At 33.8% G+C, this 16,993-nt stretch overlaps 1 pseudogene; it reads right to left on the minus strand.

Annotated features, from left to right (window-relative positions):
- Positions 1–13,308: 13,308 nt before the first annotated feature.
- On the minus strand, positions 13,309–15,854 carry LOC150035256 (uncharacterized; annotated as a pseudogene).
- Positions 15,855–16,993: the final 1,139 nt, after the last annotated feature.

Genomic DNA, 16,993 nt, shown 5'->3' on the forward strand with positions numbered 1-16,993 from the left:
AAGAGAAAGAAACCGACAAGTATATATGATATAATGGTCGGTTTTTTAGTTTAGAGATACAGCTTTAATATTTAAATGTGATTTAAATATCAAGAATATGAATACGTTCATATTCGGAAGCTCAGAAATAATGGAAATGGTCAAAGATGTAAAAAGTCAAAGAGTTGATTTTTTACTTTGAAAAGTCAAACTTTGACCGACCTTATATTTAAATGTGATTTGAATTTCGAGAAAATGAATGCAGATTCATGCTCGGGAGGTCAAAATTAGTCAACACGAAAAAAATCATAAAAAGTCAAAGTTTGACTTTGACCAAATGACTATTTTGCCCTTTGACTAAAGTTAGTGAGAAAATCCAAACTTTTGTTGGATAATTCCACTAACAAAATTAGTGAGCTAGGTGTTGGCTTATAGTGGAGACATGAAGATCACTTAGATAGTGGATTCTAGATGTTGGATTTTTATTAACTTTTTTCATGCAATTTTGCATGGCCCTTTTCTATAAATATGGGCTTGTCATTTTGAATTAAAGACTTTTGAAAATTTTGCAAAAATAGTTTTTAAAAATTGAGCTGAAAAAAAACTCAAATCCAACCCAAATTTCACTGTACTATTTCCATCTTTTTTTCTCTCTCTTCATCCATCGGGTCCCACAACTCGGTTCTGAGTCCAGAGGATAGTAGGTCAGCTCTAGTGATTTGTCCGGTTCATATTCGAGCGGAGATAAACAAGTTTCAGGAGCTTCAAAAGTAATGTTTCTAAATAACCCTAATTAGTTTATTTAGGGTTGCATGTTTAATTTGTGCAATTAGAGTAAAATCGATTCTTATTTCCACTGCACATGCCGACTTTTCCTTCATGTGGTATCAGAGCATGTTTTAATTTTACTCAATTGCATGTGGTGGGTATCAATTTATTAGATAAAACTGAGATTAGAAACTAAAATGATTTTTAGGTTTTGACAATTAAATTAAGTTTTTTTTATAGTACTAATTTGTAATTGCTCACACGTTTATGAGCATTAATGTGTGAAAAAGGGTCTGTAAATTTGCTATAGTCATTAGAGATGAAATTAAGTTGTAATTGCTCTGTTCTAGGAAAGAGGACGGCTTTCAAATGAAGAAAAAAATGCTCACAGACCCGGTTTTTCTCCCAGACCTGAGAAAGGGTGCTCCTAAACCCGACTTGAAGTACGGATTCGACTCGCGTGCTCCGCGCGCTCCACCAGACCCGAGACGAGCTCCCAGATCCAACTCGTTCTTTGCAACCCGCGTGCGCCAGTTGTCGACCAGCGCTCTAGCCCGTTCTGCGACCCGCTTGGTTTCTTAACCCGCTCCGTCCGACCTGATTCGAAGCTGTCTCGCGAAACCCGAGCACCTGCCCGCTCCGTCGAATCACCCCGCGTTTCTGTTGACTGCGCTAGCGAGCGTTGACTAGCTAGTCCAATTGAGCCAGTTTGACCATTCAACCTGGTTTTTGGAGTTTTTGGGTCGGTTCGAGTGTTTGAAGCTGGTTCGAGAGCGGTTTTTTATACTACACCAAATTATTATTGTAATAATTTAGTTGTTAGCTTAAGTTAAGAGCCAAAACCATCCCTTTTAGGGTGTTTAATTAATTATGCATGTTGATGTATGTTTTAATTAAATTTTGAATCTAGTTATGCATATAGCATGTCATATAGATTTAAAATCCCACCATAGGTTAACATGTACATGCATTTGATATATGTTATAATTATTATAATGTATATAGTATGCATGTTAAGTTTTTTAAAGTATTATATTAAAGCATGATCATCAAGTATGAATGTGTGTTATAGATGTATAATTCTAGGGTTATAATTGTTATAATTTTATTTTATAATTGTTATAAAATAACCTAGACTTTAAAATCTATAACAAAGGTAAAAGTTGCATACTCACCTAGAATTAAATTGGTGCAATTTCAATCGACTTTTCTAAAGAGTTAGAATAGGTCGATTACTTGTTGAACAAAGAGTTATTTACTAACCCAAGGAGATCTTGTCTAAAGTTGGGGGTTCTTAAGATGACGGTTTATGGAACACCTCCTACCTGGAGATCAAACTAGTGTCTAAGTCAAATAATCCTAGTTTTAATGAGCATGCATGAGAGATGTGAGGTAATCAAATTTGTTTATCACCTAGACATCATAGGTTAAAATCCAATATAAGAGTTATACATGGATCTATCACCTAAACTTAGGATATGTTTAATTTAGCCGAAATATATCTCTAAGTATTATTTTTATATACCCTAAACCGTTATAAAACACTTCAGCTAGAGAAAAGTAGCGTACTTTTGGCTCTAGCGTCTCTAAGAGTTCACATCGTGAGGTCCATACAGGGCTTTGGGTCATGCTTAGGAGCAGACTCCCTTCGAAGAGTGTTTGCATGGATAAATATCAAGGTGAATAGGAGAAGTAGTTCATAGTAAGTGTGTGAGAGGTATGTAACAACATATCCCACGGTCTCTTCCATTAGGTCGCACCGTGGGATTCCTATAATGCATCTGCATGTCTGCCCTGGAGCGACCTTTCCCTTCGGAAGGTTGTATTATAGGATTCGGAACACCGCGAACTCCAAATCTGGATAGGCTCTCTTAGATCAGTTTTCATATTGACTTTCCACTTTCGAGAGCATGTTGATTCTGGTTTCTGAAATCCAAAAATGGAAGGTCATACTTACAAGAATTACTAAGATGTTAGTATATTCTCGACCAAAGTAGCGATAACTAAAGTGCTATAGGAATAAAGAGTTATTCTAGGGTTAGCATCTAGTCAAGATTGTCTTGGTTCAAAAAAGGAATAATCGACTGCCTTTCGGTGGAGATTACTCTAAACTTTTGAAATATCGTTGCAAAATATAATAATGAATGGTACATTATTAGTTTTTTTTTCACTAAACTTGATTGGATTTAAAAGATTAATGTTTTTTACAAAAAAAGATTTGTTTATCTTCTCAGCATGAATAGCTCGATAATTCCACTCTTAGCTTCTGAGAAACTAAACGACGATAATTATTCGGCATGGAAATCAAATCTAAACACAATACTGGTAGTTGACGATTTAAGATTTGTCTTAACTGAGGAATGTCCTCAAGCCCCAGCCTCAAATGCTAACCAAATTGTTCGGGAAGCATACGATTGATAGGTCAAAGCCAATGAAAAGGCCCGTGTTTACATTCTTGCCAGCATGTCTGATGTTTTGGCAAAGAAACATGAATCCTTAGCTACGGCTAAAAAGATAATAGATTCATTAAGAGAAATGTTTGGGCAACCATCATGGTCCTTTAGACAGGAGGCAATTAAGCACATTTACACGAAGCGGATGAAAGAGGGGACCTCTGTTAGAGAACATGTCCTGGACATGATGATGTACTTCAATATCACTGAAGTAAATGGCGGACCCATTGATGAGGCTAACTAGATTAGCTTTATCTTACAATCTCTTCCGAAGAGTTTTATACCTTTTGAGACAAATGCATCTTTAAATAAGATAGAATTTAACCTCACTACCCTTCTTAACGAGCTCCAGTGATTCCAAAACCTTACTTTAGGTAAGGGGAAGGAAGTGGAAGCAAATGTTGCTACCACTAAGAAAAAATTTATAAGAGGATCGTCCTCTAAAAATAAAGTTGGACCCTCTAAAGATTAAATGAAAAAGAAGGGAAAATGGCAGGCTCCCATGATAAAAAAGGGAAAGAAGGATACAGATAAAGGAAAATTTTTTCACTGTAACCAAAACGGACATTGGAAGAGAAATTGCCCGAAGTACCTTGCAGAGAAGAAAGCTGACAAAACGGCACAAGGTAAATATGATTTACTGGTCATTGAAACATGTTTAGTGGAATATGATACTTCAACCTGGATACTAGATTCAGGAGCCACTAATCATATTTGTTTCTCGTTTCAAGAAACCAGTTCTTGGAAAAAGCTTGAAGAAGGTGAGATAACCCTCAGAGTTGGAATAGGAGAGGTTTTCTCAGCTAAAACAGTGGGAGATCTGAAGTTGTTTTTTGAAGATAGATATCTAGTACTTAAAAATGTTTTGTATGCACCTCTTATGAAGAGAAATTTGATATCTATCGCTTGTATTATAGAACAATTATATACAATATCTTTTAATATAAATGAAGCGTTCATTTTTTGTAAATGTATTCAAATTTGTTCTGCTACATTTAAATACAACTTATATAAGTTAAGACCAACTAGAGCAAATTTTGTTTTAAATACTGAAATGTTCAGAACGTTAGAAACTCAGAATAAAAAACAAAAAGTTTCTTCCAACGTTTATCTATGGCACCTTAGACTTGGTCACATAAATCTCAATATGATTGGGAGATTGGTCAAGAGTGGACTTTTAATTCAGTTAGAAGATAACTTTTTACCTCCATGTGAATCTTGTCTTGAAAGAAAGATGACCAAGAGATCTTTTACTGGAAAAGGTGTCAGAGCCAAAGTACTCTTAGAGCTCGTACATTCGGACCTTTGTGGACCAATGAATGTTAAGGCTCGAGGTGGGTATGAATATTTCATCAGTTTTATTGATGATTATTTAAGGTATGGTCATGTTTACCTACTTCATCACAAGTCTAATTCTCTTGAAAAGTTCAAAGATATAAGGCTGAAGTTGAGAATGAATTAGGTAAAACAATAAAGAAACTTCGATCAGATCGAGGTGAAGAGTATATGGACATACGATTCCAAGACTATTTGATAGAAAATGGGATCCAGTCACAACTCTCTACACCTAGTACGCCTCAGCAGAACGGTGTATCAGAAAGAATAAACCGAACCTTATTAGATATGGTTCACTCTATGATGAGCTATGCTCAATTGTCTGATTCCTTTGAACAACGTTCCTTCTAAAAGTGTTTCAGAAACACCTTATGAGCTATGGAAAGGGCATAAAAGTAGTTTACGTCACTTTAGAATTTGGGGTTGCCCAGCACATGTGTTGGTATAAAATCCCAAGAAATTGGAACATCGTTCAAAATTATGCCTATTTATAGGTTATCCAAAGGAAACAAGGGGTGGTTTGTTTTATCATCCTCAAGAGAATAAGGTATTTGTATCAACAAATGCTACATTCTTAGAGGAAGACCACATAAGAAGTCATCAACCTCGCTGTAAACTAGTATTGAATGAAATTTCCAAAGACGATACAGATAGAGCTAGTTCATCTACTAAACTAGTAGATAAAACTAGTACATCAGGTCAGTCACATCCTTCTCAAGAGTTGAAAATGCCTCGACGTAGTGGGAGGTTGTTCAGCAGCCTAATCGTTACTTGGGTTTAACAGAAATACAAGTCTTCATACCTGATGATGGCATAGAGGATCCATCGACCTATAAACAGGCGATGAAAGATGTGGATCGTGATCAGTGGGTTAAAGCCATGAACCTCGAAATGGAGTCTATGTACTTCAATTCTGCCTGGAAACTTGTAGATCAACCAAGTGATGTGAAACCAATTGGTTGCAAGTGGATCTACAAGAGAAAACGAGACCAAGTCAGTAAAGTACAGACTTTTAAGGTTCGACTTATGGCAAAGGGTTATACCCAGAGAGAAGGAGTGGACTATGAAGAAACTTTCTCTCCCGTTGCCATGTTAAAGTCGATAAGAATACTCTTATCCATTGCCACATTTTATGACTATGAAATTTGGCAGATGGATGTCAAGACAGCCTTTCTAAACGGCGATCTTGAAGAGAGTATCTATATGGCTCAACCAGAGGGGTTTATTGCACAGGGTCAAAAACAAAAGGTTTGTAAGCTTCAAAAATCCATTTATGTGTTGAAACAAGCTTCTAAATCCTGGAATATAAGGTTTGATACTGCGATCAAATCTTATGGCTTTGAACAGAATATTAACGAGCCTTGTGTTTACAAAAAGATCGTTAATTCTACTATAGCTTTCTTAGTTTTATATGTCGATGATATTCTACTCATTGAGAATGATGTAGGATATCTTACTGACATCAAGCAATGGCTGGTTTGTTGACTTTCTAGTATATGCCCAGAGGAAAGGTAGTTAGCTAGTTTACTACGTTGAGATGGCACTCTAAAGAAGAGGAAGTTGACTAGGGAAGGGTTCGTCCTTTAGCGCTCACAAATGGGCGAGATGAAAATTCTTTTTCTTCTATTTATATAGAGTACTGAAAAGAAGGACTCCCTCTGCTTGACAACCCCAAGTATGGAAATGTGCTAAACTTGCTTTCCTTTCTCATTACCTTGGACTATCGGTTGAGACTTTCCGACATCCGTCAAACTCTTGGTCTACACAATTTCAAATGAAAGATTTAGGAAATACGCAGTATATTCTTGGGATCCAAATTGTTCATAATCGCAAGAATAGGACACTAGCCATGTTTCAAACATCTTATATAGACAAAATGTTGTCTAGATATAAAATGCAGAATTTTAAAAAGAGTTTGTTACCTTTCAGACATGGAATTCATATGTCAAAAGGACAGTGTCCTAAGACACCTCAAGAAGTTGAGGATACGAGAAATATTCCTTATGCATCTGCAGTTGGAAGTCTGATGTATGCAATGTTATGTACTAGACCTGACATATGCTACTCAGTAGGGATCGTCAGTAGATACCAATCTAATCCTAGATGTGATCATTGGATTGTCGTTAAGAACATCTTAAAGTATCTCAGGAGAACTAGGGACTACATGCTCGTGTATAGTGCTAAGGATCTTATCCTTACTGGATACACTGACTTTGATTTCCAAACTGATAAAGATGCTAGAAAGTCTACATCTGGATCAATGTTCACTCTTAATGAAGGAGCAGTAGTGTGGAGAAGCATAAAACAGACCTGTATAGCTGACTCCACAATGGAAGCTGAATACGTAGTTGCTTGCAAAGCAGCAAAAGAAGCAATATGACTGAGGAAATTCTTGACAGATTTGGAAGTTGTTCCAAATATGCATCTACCCATCACCTTGTATTATGAAAACAGTGATGCAGTTGCAAATTCAAAAGAACCTCGAAGCCATAAACGGGGAAAGAACATCGAACACAAGTACCACCTTATCCGGAAAATCGTACACCATGGTGACGTTATAGTGACCCAGATACCTTCTGAGCAAAACATTGCTGATCCTTTTACAAAGGCCCTCACGGCTAAAGTTTTTTAAGTTCACCTGCAGAGTTTAGGTCTACGGTGTTTGTAAACTAGGATAAGTGGGAGAGCTTTTGGGTATATGCCTTAATTTATTGTATTCATATGTTTATTGTACTCATATGTAATATTCATTTCTCACAATTAAATTCAGCATCGTTCGATCCTACTAGGAGTTTTAGTTCAAGTGGGAGTTTGTTGGATTTTATGTCCTAAAACTCGTAGTTTGTAATATCATATTCTTGTTCAATAAAGCTGTTATTGAAAATCTTTAGTAAATTTAAATTCTATATTCATGAATCCAATAAACTAAGGTTCCGAGGCTATTAAGTTTAAGTTTGAACTTTATGTAGTGATATAAATATGGATCAAGTTCAAATATATAGCCAAAATAGTCTATAGTATATGAATAAGGTTGAGCGCCTTATTCTGGGAACACTATGGATGCGACCCAACAAACGATGTGATCCTAAATCGTTCATGTGGAGACATGAAAATGGGGGCATCATATGTAAAGAGTTTACATAATACTGAACCATGAAATAGTCATTTTTTTTATGTTCTAAATGTCGTTTAATGTATAAAACTGACTAGTTCGTTAATTGATGACCTAGGTAACTTAATCTTAATCCTAAGCTAACTATGAACTCCTGTTCACTCGGAATTATTCTTAGATCTGCATAGGTGAGGGCAGTTCATTATCACTAGCCCAATAAGCCTCCCATTTCAGGGGTAAGATTAGGTGGATAACTGGAACATAGGGTGCAAGACGGAATTCACTCCTCCCCGTTATAGGGATAGTAGATAGGTTGTTCCCTTTAGTACTGAATCTAGGTCTTGAACAAGGGGCCCCACCCTCTCATTGGCCCGAGAGGGGTTCAGTTTATAGGTTGGACCTTAAACCAATTGTTCATTAGAGAATCAGTGGAACTTAAGGAATAAGATGTAGTCTCGGGGGTAAAACGATTTTTATGACCCAGCCGAGATTACGAACAACCTGTGAAGGATTAGCTTACTAATCATGGTTATATCATATGGACACAAATATATCTATAGTGAGGGGAGTGCAACTACGGGACTATAGTGGAATGACCCGTGAGTTAATGAATGTTGATTAGCTTCATCTAAAGAGTTTAACCAGCTAATCTCGGATCGTTGGAGCCTATGATCTATAGGTCCATTAGGTTCCCCTACTAGCTCATATAGAATAAACTTAGAACGTATGATAGAATAATTCGAATTGTTCGAATTAGGTGAAGAAAGAGAAACCGGCAAGTATATGTGATATAGTGGTCGGTTTTTTAGTTTAGACATACAATAATTAAATGTGATTTAAATATCAAGAATATGAATACGTTCATATTCGGAAGCTCAGAAATAATGGAAAGGTCAAAGATGTAAAAAGTCAAAGAGTTGATTTTTTACTTTGAAAAGTCAAACTTTGACCGACCTTATATTCAAATGTGATTTGAATTTCGAGAAAATGAATGCAGATACATGCTCGGGAGGTCAAAATTAGTCAACACGAAAAAAATCATAAAAAGTCAAAGTTTGACTTTGACCAAATGACTATTTTGCCCTTTGACTAAAGTTAGTGAGAAAATCCAAACTTTTGTTGAATAATTCCACTAACAAAATTAATGGGCTAGGTGTTGACTTATAGTGGAGACATGAAGCCCACTTAGATAGTGGATTCTAGGTGTTGGGTTTTTATGAACTTTTTTCATGCAATTTTGCATGGCCCTTTTCTATAAATATGGGTTTGCCATTTTGGATTAAAGACTTTTGGAAATTTTACAAAATTAGTTTTTAAAAATTGGGCTAAAAGAAAACCAAACCCAACCCAAATTTCACTCTACTATTTTCGTCTTTTTTTCTCTCTCTCGGGTTCTTCATCCATCGGGTCCCACAACCCGATTCTGAATCTAGAGAATAGTAGGCCAGCTCTACTAGTTGTTCGATTCGTGTTCGAGCGGAGATAGACGAGTTTTGGGAGCTTCAAAGGTAATGTTTCTAAATAACCCTAATTAGTTTATTTAGGATTGCATGTGTAATTTGTGTAATTAGAGTAAAATCGATCCTCATTCCGCTGTGCATGCCGACTTTTCCTTCAATGATAATAGTGAGTGATAGTTTATGATAGAATATAGATATATATCACTTGTTTATTGTTGATACTTGTATGTTTAAACAGGTGGAACAAGAACATGAACATCAAACAATAATGCAAGACCAGAACAAGCATTTGAAGATAACAATATGCATCTCATTAGATGTAATACAAATTAGTAAAAACCAATTAGATGATAAGAATTTAAATACTTTTAGAAATGGTCCTTTCAGACACTTTCTAAATATAAAAATTGAGAAAATGCCCACAAGATTCATAAACTACCTTCTAAGAAGATAATGCATCACAATTAAGCCAAATGTCTTGGCTTTTAACTTTAATGGGCATATAGCAGAGTTTGGATTAAAAGAGTTTTATTTACTCACAGGTTTAAGTGGCACTCAACTACCATCAATAGATTTAGAAGAAAAATAGCAAATTTCTGAACTTAGAAAAATAATATTTAAGAATGATAATTCAATTGATAGAAAATACATTAAGAGAAGCTTTAAGTTCCTATATGATTCTGAAAGTAATAATGTCAAGGTTAAGTTGGCAAACCTCATTCTCTTAGAGTCCTTTTTAATCCCAAGGCAAGGTCACAATGTTGTTAATTGGAAATATGTTGACATATTGGACAATGAAGAAGAATTTAAAATCTATCCTTGAGGAAGATTGTCATATAATTTGACATATCAATTTTTCAAAAAGGCTTCTTCTACTGAAAAGGATTATGTATGCCTTCAAGGTTTCCCTTAGGCACTAGTTTATTGGGCATTCGAAATAATACCAAAACTTTCAACAATAGATATTGGATTTGGTAGAAATTTGCAATCAAAGTCCAAGAATAATATCATGGAAGTGCTTGCAACCTGATCATTGGAGAAATCTTGAAGAGAATATCTTTCAAAGAAATGATGTAAGTATTTTCTATAATTTTATAGCCTTGTTTTTATTACTTACAATGGTTTCAAACAAAAAATAGATAATAGTCTATTATTGATAGACAGTGATAGACTTCTATCACTGTCTATCAGCAAAAACAGTGATAGATATATATCACAAAAAAACTTGTTAGTGTTTTCTTGTTTTTGATCTAATGATTTAACATGTGTTTAAAATTTTAGTTTTGTGTAATTCCACTAGTTCCAATGGAAGAAGAATCACAATCAACCACTATCAATTTTTTTATATATTGGAAGAAAAGGAGAAGGAAAAAATAGAAAGAGAAAGAAAAAAAAAAGAAGAAATAAATGAAGGAAGAGATTTAATTGGAGGAAAAAGGGAGCATGGGAAAAATATAATGGAGGAAATAGAATAACTGAAAAATGGCCAACAAAGGATAGAAAAAGAGCAGAAAAGTTTGAAATAAGGCCAAGAAGAGATCATCAGAATATTAAAAACTATCATAGAAAGACTTCCAATTGAAAAACTTTCACAAGAAGAACAAGAAAAAAAGGTTGAGGAGACCATAGAGAAAAACAAAGCTCCTTCTTGTAGCTTACAAATTCTTGAAAGAAATTATGAAATTGACAAAATGGTGAATTATGCTGCAAATTATATAGCTCAGGTAAGACTTTTGCAATGTGTTATTTTATTTTTAAATGTAAACATACATTTACTAACTAAACTAAAATTATTTTTTCTTGTAAATTAAAATTGGTAATGAAGGAAAGGTTTGTACACGAGTTTTTGTACTGATAGACAGTGACATATCACTGCCTATCAACGCATTTTTCTTCCATTTGTTTTGTGTCTTTTATTATAGGAATCTCATTCTTTTCATTATCTTTGTATTTGATTTATGTTTTTTGTTTTAGGAATCTTATACACAAACACAAGATCATTTTGACGATATAGAACCTCTATCTTTGGAAACCCCAAAGACACAAGAATTAACAACAGTGTTCGAGGAAGAGGATGGAAAGGAAAAGGTTTGTTTCGTCTCTTTAGCTATGTGCCTTCTCTGTTAAGCTACATATTGTCTCTGTTAAGCTACATATTGTCATCAAAGTCAATTAAATCTATTACTAGGTCTATCATTGCCAATCAATGATAGACATTCATGATAGAAGTAAATGAGGTCAATCACTAAACTGATGGAATTCTATCAGTGTATGGTATACTTCTATAACTTCATTAATTCTCATGTTTGCAGGAAAAAGAATTTGAAGATGATGAACATATGGAGAAAATTGATCATGTTCAACAAAACGATAAGGTAAATATATATAGACACTATGAAAGAAAATAAAGCAATAGGTTATCTTCTTAAGTATTATAGAATTTTGAATCAATGTCTAACACTATACTATTACTTATTTATTATAGCCTGTTGATAAAAAAAATGTTGTTGAACAAGAATAGCATGTTGAAGAACAAGTTGATGAGGAAGAAAGTGAAGAAGAAAACGAGAATGAAAAGAAAAAAAGACTTGAAAATAAAAGAAAATAACCAACGGAAAAGAAGGTAACCAAGAGTTGTTGTCAGTCATGATATGTAGTTTTCAAATTCTAATATTAAACTTTCTTTTTTGTTACTATTATTTTAGGTTGTTGAAGCTGCAGGAAAAGGAAAACGTACAAAGTTTAGACCAAAAGTATTAGATGATGACAAGAAAATTATCAATGAGAAATCGAAGTGAGAAAGGAAACAAACAACAAAGGTAAAGGAAATGGAAAAAAACATCTCCTAAAAAGAAGAAAAAGACTAAAACGACATTCATTGATGGACAGTGCTCCAAGCTTCAGCTTAAACATCTCGCAACTAAACTCTCAAACTTAATCTCAACCTTCTCAATATGAATTTCAACCTTCTCAAACTTAATGTTAGAACTTGGTTTTACAATATTATTGAAAAAGACTACAATACTACTAACAATGAACTATGTTATTTTGTGAATGATATTTTGTGAATGTTACAAGTGACAATGAACATTGATGGTAGAACTACATCTATAAGAATTCTAGTTTATACTAATGATGTTATCTGCTGTGATTGTATCAATTTTATAAACTTTTATACATGTGTTGGATAAAATTCTATACATGATGAATAAACCACTATCAAATATATGTCCAATGTAATTCTATTAGGTACATCATGAATTCTATCATTGATAAACAATGATAGAAGTTTATAAATGTCTATTAGTGATGGTCTATTAAAAAAGAACATGATTGTAAGCTCCATCTCACTTGGGGAAAGAATTGTTCACTGAGCTTTGATACCACTTGTTATCCCAGACGATTATGATCTTCACGTTCACAATCACAAAACACTTAGATTTTACGGTCAATAACAATTCAAGAGTCAAGGGTGGTAGTATGTTGAGGCTTGAAATTCTTCTATCGTTTACCAAATGGCGGCTCGATTGTGTAGACAAAGCTCTAAGAACTAAACGATAGTTCAATTATGTAAACGATTGGATGAAGCGTTAGACGATCGTGTAGACGATAGTTGACTCGAGCTAAATGATCGTGTAGACGACAACTGATGAGCTAAACAATCGTATAGACGATTGGATGCGAAGCTAAACGATCGAGTACACGATGCGATAGAAACTACACGATCGTATAAACGATACTTTAGTAAATTCTAAACGATCATAGTGTCTATCAATTTTTAAATATATATTATATACTTTTGAAGACTATCAATTCCATATTTTACTGATAGACATTAATAGATTTCTATCAGTGTCTATCAACTCTCAACTCAATTACTATAGTTCTATAATGCTTCTATTGATGCCAAAAAATGAATCAACACCATAGTATATCAGTGTGTATAAATGATAGACACTAATAGAAATCTATCAGTGTCTATCAGTATATATCAGTGTTTTTATACATGGGTATATCACATGTTTCAGTCTAGAAAATGAATATAATCAAAGAAATTCAATAATTTTATTCATATAAAGATAGTGTTCCATTCACTTACAAACTCAATAATAGAACCAACAAAGGGTAAAAATAACTTTCATAAGTTCTAATATCAATCTATTTGGCAATACAAGGGAAAAAATGAACTATAATAATTACATCATTGACTAATTAGGCGAAGTTTGCAAGTCCTAGAATTGTGACCTTTAGAATGACAACGACTACATCTTAATGAACTACTTTTAACTTTAGCTATAGATGGAATCCTTTGTTTTTTAGGTCTTCCTACTGAACGTTTAAAAATAGGAGGTAATGCTTTAATACCATCATCTAAAACCCTCCAATCTGAATGGACTCCAATAGGTCAAACACAACCCATATATGTTCATGACAACGCGCTTGAGTAATAATAATTAGATACATAGGAATAAATATCCATGTTAAGCAGCCAAAGAACAGCAAGCGCATGAGAGCATGGAGTTTCTTCAAAATCCCATACTCGACAACTACAATATCCAAAATTAAGCTTTACTAGGAATTGTTTATCACCATCCATTACTGAGTATTCAACGTTGAAAATAGGACGAACTTAATAAATAAAAATGGGAAAAGAAATCAGCACATTGTAAACATACCAAACATACCAAATATACAAAAAAATAAAAAGTTGTAGAAATCTATCAAGGTTAGTGTGATAGACTTCTATCATGGTCTATCAGTGATATACAGTGATAGAAATCTATCATTGTCTATCACATTGAATATCATTCTCCTATCAATTTTATAAATAACACTTACCATGAAACTTCTTGATTGTTCATGTTGGTTGCGTAATATATTCTCTGCCCAAGGAGTCAAAATTGTTGTCATTGACAAACTAACTTTCCTTCGATCATGAAACCATTTTTGCAGTAAACCTCTAATTGCATCGAGTAAACTTGCAACTGGTAAGTTCCTATTCTCTTTCAAAATAGAATTTACACACTTTAAAGAGTTTGTTGTCATCATTTCATACCTTCTTCTTCGAGAATATGCACGAGATCACTTCACAAATCCTACATTAATAAGGTAACTTCGAATATTTGGAGAAATTGACTCCTATAACTCATATTAAATTCGAAGTCATCAACAATATAACATTTAGCATAACTAAAGTAAAATTGATCAATCAAAGGATCCTTGAACAACTTCTTCAAATTTCACATAACATATTAAATGCACACATAGTACTCAATATTGTTAAACACACTTAAGACACCTTTTGGAATGCTCAAAGATGAGAGACAATGAGTAAATGTTCTCTATCCCCTAAAATAGTTTGTATATGTTCGAAAAACCATTTCCATGATACATCATTCTCAGAATCTACAATAACAAATGCAAGGGGAAAAATATTATTGTTACCATCTAATGTGGAAGTTGATAGTAGAGTATCGCCAAACTTAGACTTCAAAAGCATGCCATCAACGGATATGGTAGATCTACAATACCTCCACCCCTCAATAGATGCACCAATAGCCATGAAATAAAATTTAAGATGTCCATTTTCATTAATCTTTAAAGCAGTGTACGTTCCTGAAAAAATAAATGAAAACAATTATATTAGTCACAATGGTAACAAATCAATCATTGTTTATCATTGGTAAATAGACAATAATAGATGGTTCTCACAGTTAATCAGTGTAGACAATAATGTATAACTATCATTGATAGATAGTGCTAGATGACTATCACAGTCCATCTACAATACACAGTGATATAAAATTTATAAGAAGAATACTTCGTTTGAAATAATACCTGGATTCATTTCTTTCAACCTTTCAAAAAACTGTGAAATCAAGCTATATGATTCAGCTGCATCACCATTTAATGATCTTAATATATGTTTCTTTGCCCTCCAAGCTTTTTGATAACTAATATTAACGGCAAGCTTAGTAGAGCCTTATGAACAATATCTTTAGGAAGGGAGTGATCAGTAGAGATAAACCTAAAATCCTCTTTCAAGCAATCCCCAATTACAGATGACAAAGCTTGCCTATGACAATTTTGAGTTGTGTTCATTAAACAATTATAATCGGAAATATACTTTCTAAGCATCCATAACTCACTCTTCTTGTACTGAGATGCCCGAACATACCATTGACAACCTTCTTGCAAACATTTCAATTCAAGCGACTTTGAATTTGACCATGTAGTCCTAAATTGAAAATTTTTATTCATTGTTATTACATAAAAACACTTACACAGTATTTCTTTACTTCCAAATACATCTTTTTCCTTCAAATCGCCATTAAAATAAACATTTTGTATAACTTGATCATTTGAAGAACTAGAAGAAGAACCTAAACATAGCAATCTATCACCACCTCCACCATTAATACCCCTACAAGATCTTTTTACAGAATGATGACTAACATAAGCAACTAAATGATGCTTAGTCCCTGAATCTTTAGCCAAAGATAAATACCAATTGATATCCTTATTTTGCTTTATTTGAAATACGGATTGAATATTAGTTTGACCAAAATCCAACAATACTGATAAATCCATTGAAATATCCAACTGAATTTCACCCAATATCAAACTAACTAAACTATTGAAGTCTATCATATCATCAACAAAAACTTTAGCAACACTATAATTCTCATAAGAATTGTAATGAGTCCACTGTCCACCATAAAAAACGATTACAGGAATATTAACCATGGTATCAATTTACTGCAATAAAAGGAAAAGAAGATTGTATAAGAAAAATGTTAATATATATATATAACCCTATCACTGTCTATCAGTGATAGATAATGATAAAGCTCAATCACAGTATATCAAACACGGTATATTGCTAGTGATAGAGCTCAATCATTGTTATAGAGAGTGATAGAGTTCTATCACTGTCTATCAGTGATAGATAATGATAGAGCTCAATCACAGTATATCAAACACGGTATATTACTAGTGATAGAGCTCAATCATTGTTATAGAGAGTGATAGAGTTCTATCACTTTCTATCAGTGATAGACATTGATAGAACTATATCACTGTCTATCACGAATAGAAAGTGATAAAACTCTATCACTTTGTATAACTTATAGACAATGATATATGTGTATCATTGTCTGTCAGTGGTAGAGAAATGTTCACATCCATACATAGCCACAACAAAAACTATCTATCTGTGGGGAAGAAGCCATAGATGAACAGTGCTACACGATCATTTAGCACGCAATGATGCATCAAGTATCCAATACCACGCGATCGTCTAGCAAGCGAGCGCCTACACGATCATGTAGCCAATGCAACACGATCGTGTAAAAAACTCTACACAATCGCCTAGCATTAACTATACGATCATTTAGAAAATGCTACATGCTAGGCGATCGTGTAGTACTCTATATATCGCATAACAAAAACTATCTGATCGTTTAACTTTGTAAAATTTAAAGAAAAACTTAATATGTATATAGCTTTATCATTGTCTATCAGTGATAGACAATGATAGAGTTCAATCACAGTATATCAAGCACGGTATATCACTAGTGATAGAGCTCAATCACTGTTATAGAGAAGGATAAAGTTCTATCACTTTCTATTAGTGATAGACAGTGATAGAACTATATCACTGTCTATCACTGATAGAAAGTGATAAAACTCTATCACTTTATATAACTTATAGACAGTGATATATGTGTATCATTGTCTATCAGGGGTAGAGAAATGTTCACATCCATACATAGTCACACCAAAAACTATCTATTTGCGGGGAAAAAGCCATAGATGGACAGTGCTACACGATCGGTTAGCACACAAGGATGCGTCGATTATCCAATATCGCACGATCGTCTAGC

Source organism: Benincasa hispida, chromosome 7 (genome assembly GCF_027475165.1).
Source record: "Benincasa hispida cultivar pf3 chromosome 7, pf3_genome.v1.1, whole genome shotgun sequence".
NCBI classification, from domain to species: Eukaryota; Viridiplantae; Streptophyta; class Magnoliopsida; order Cucurbitales; family Cucurbitaceae; genus Benincasa; species Benincasa hispida.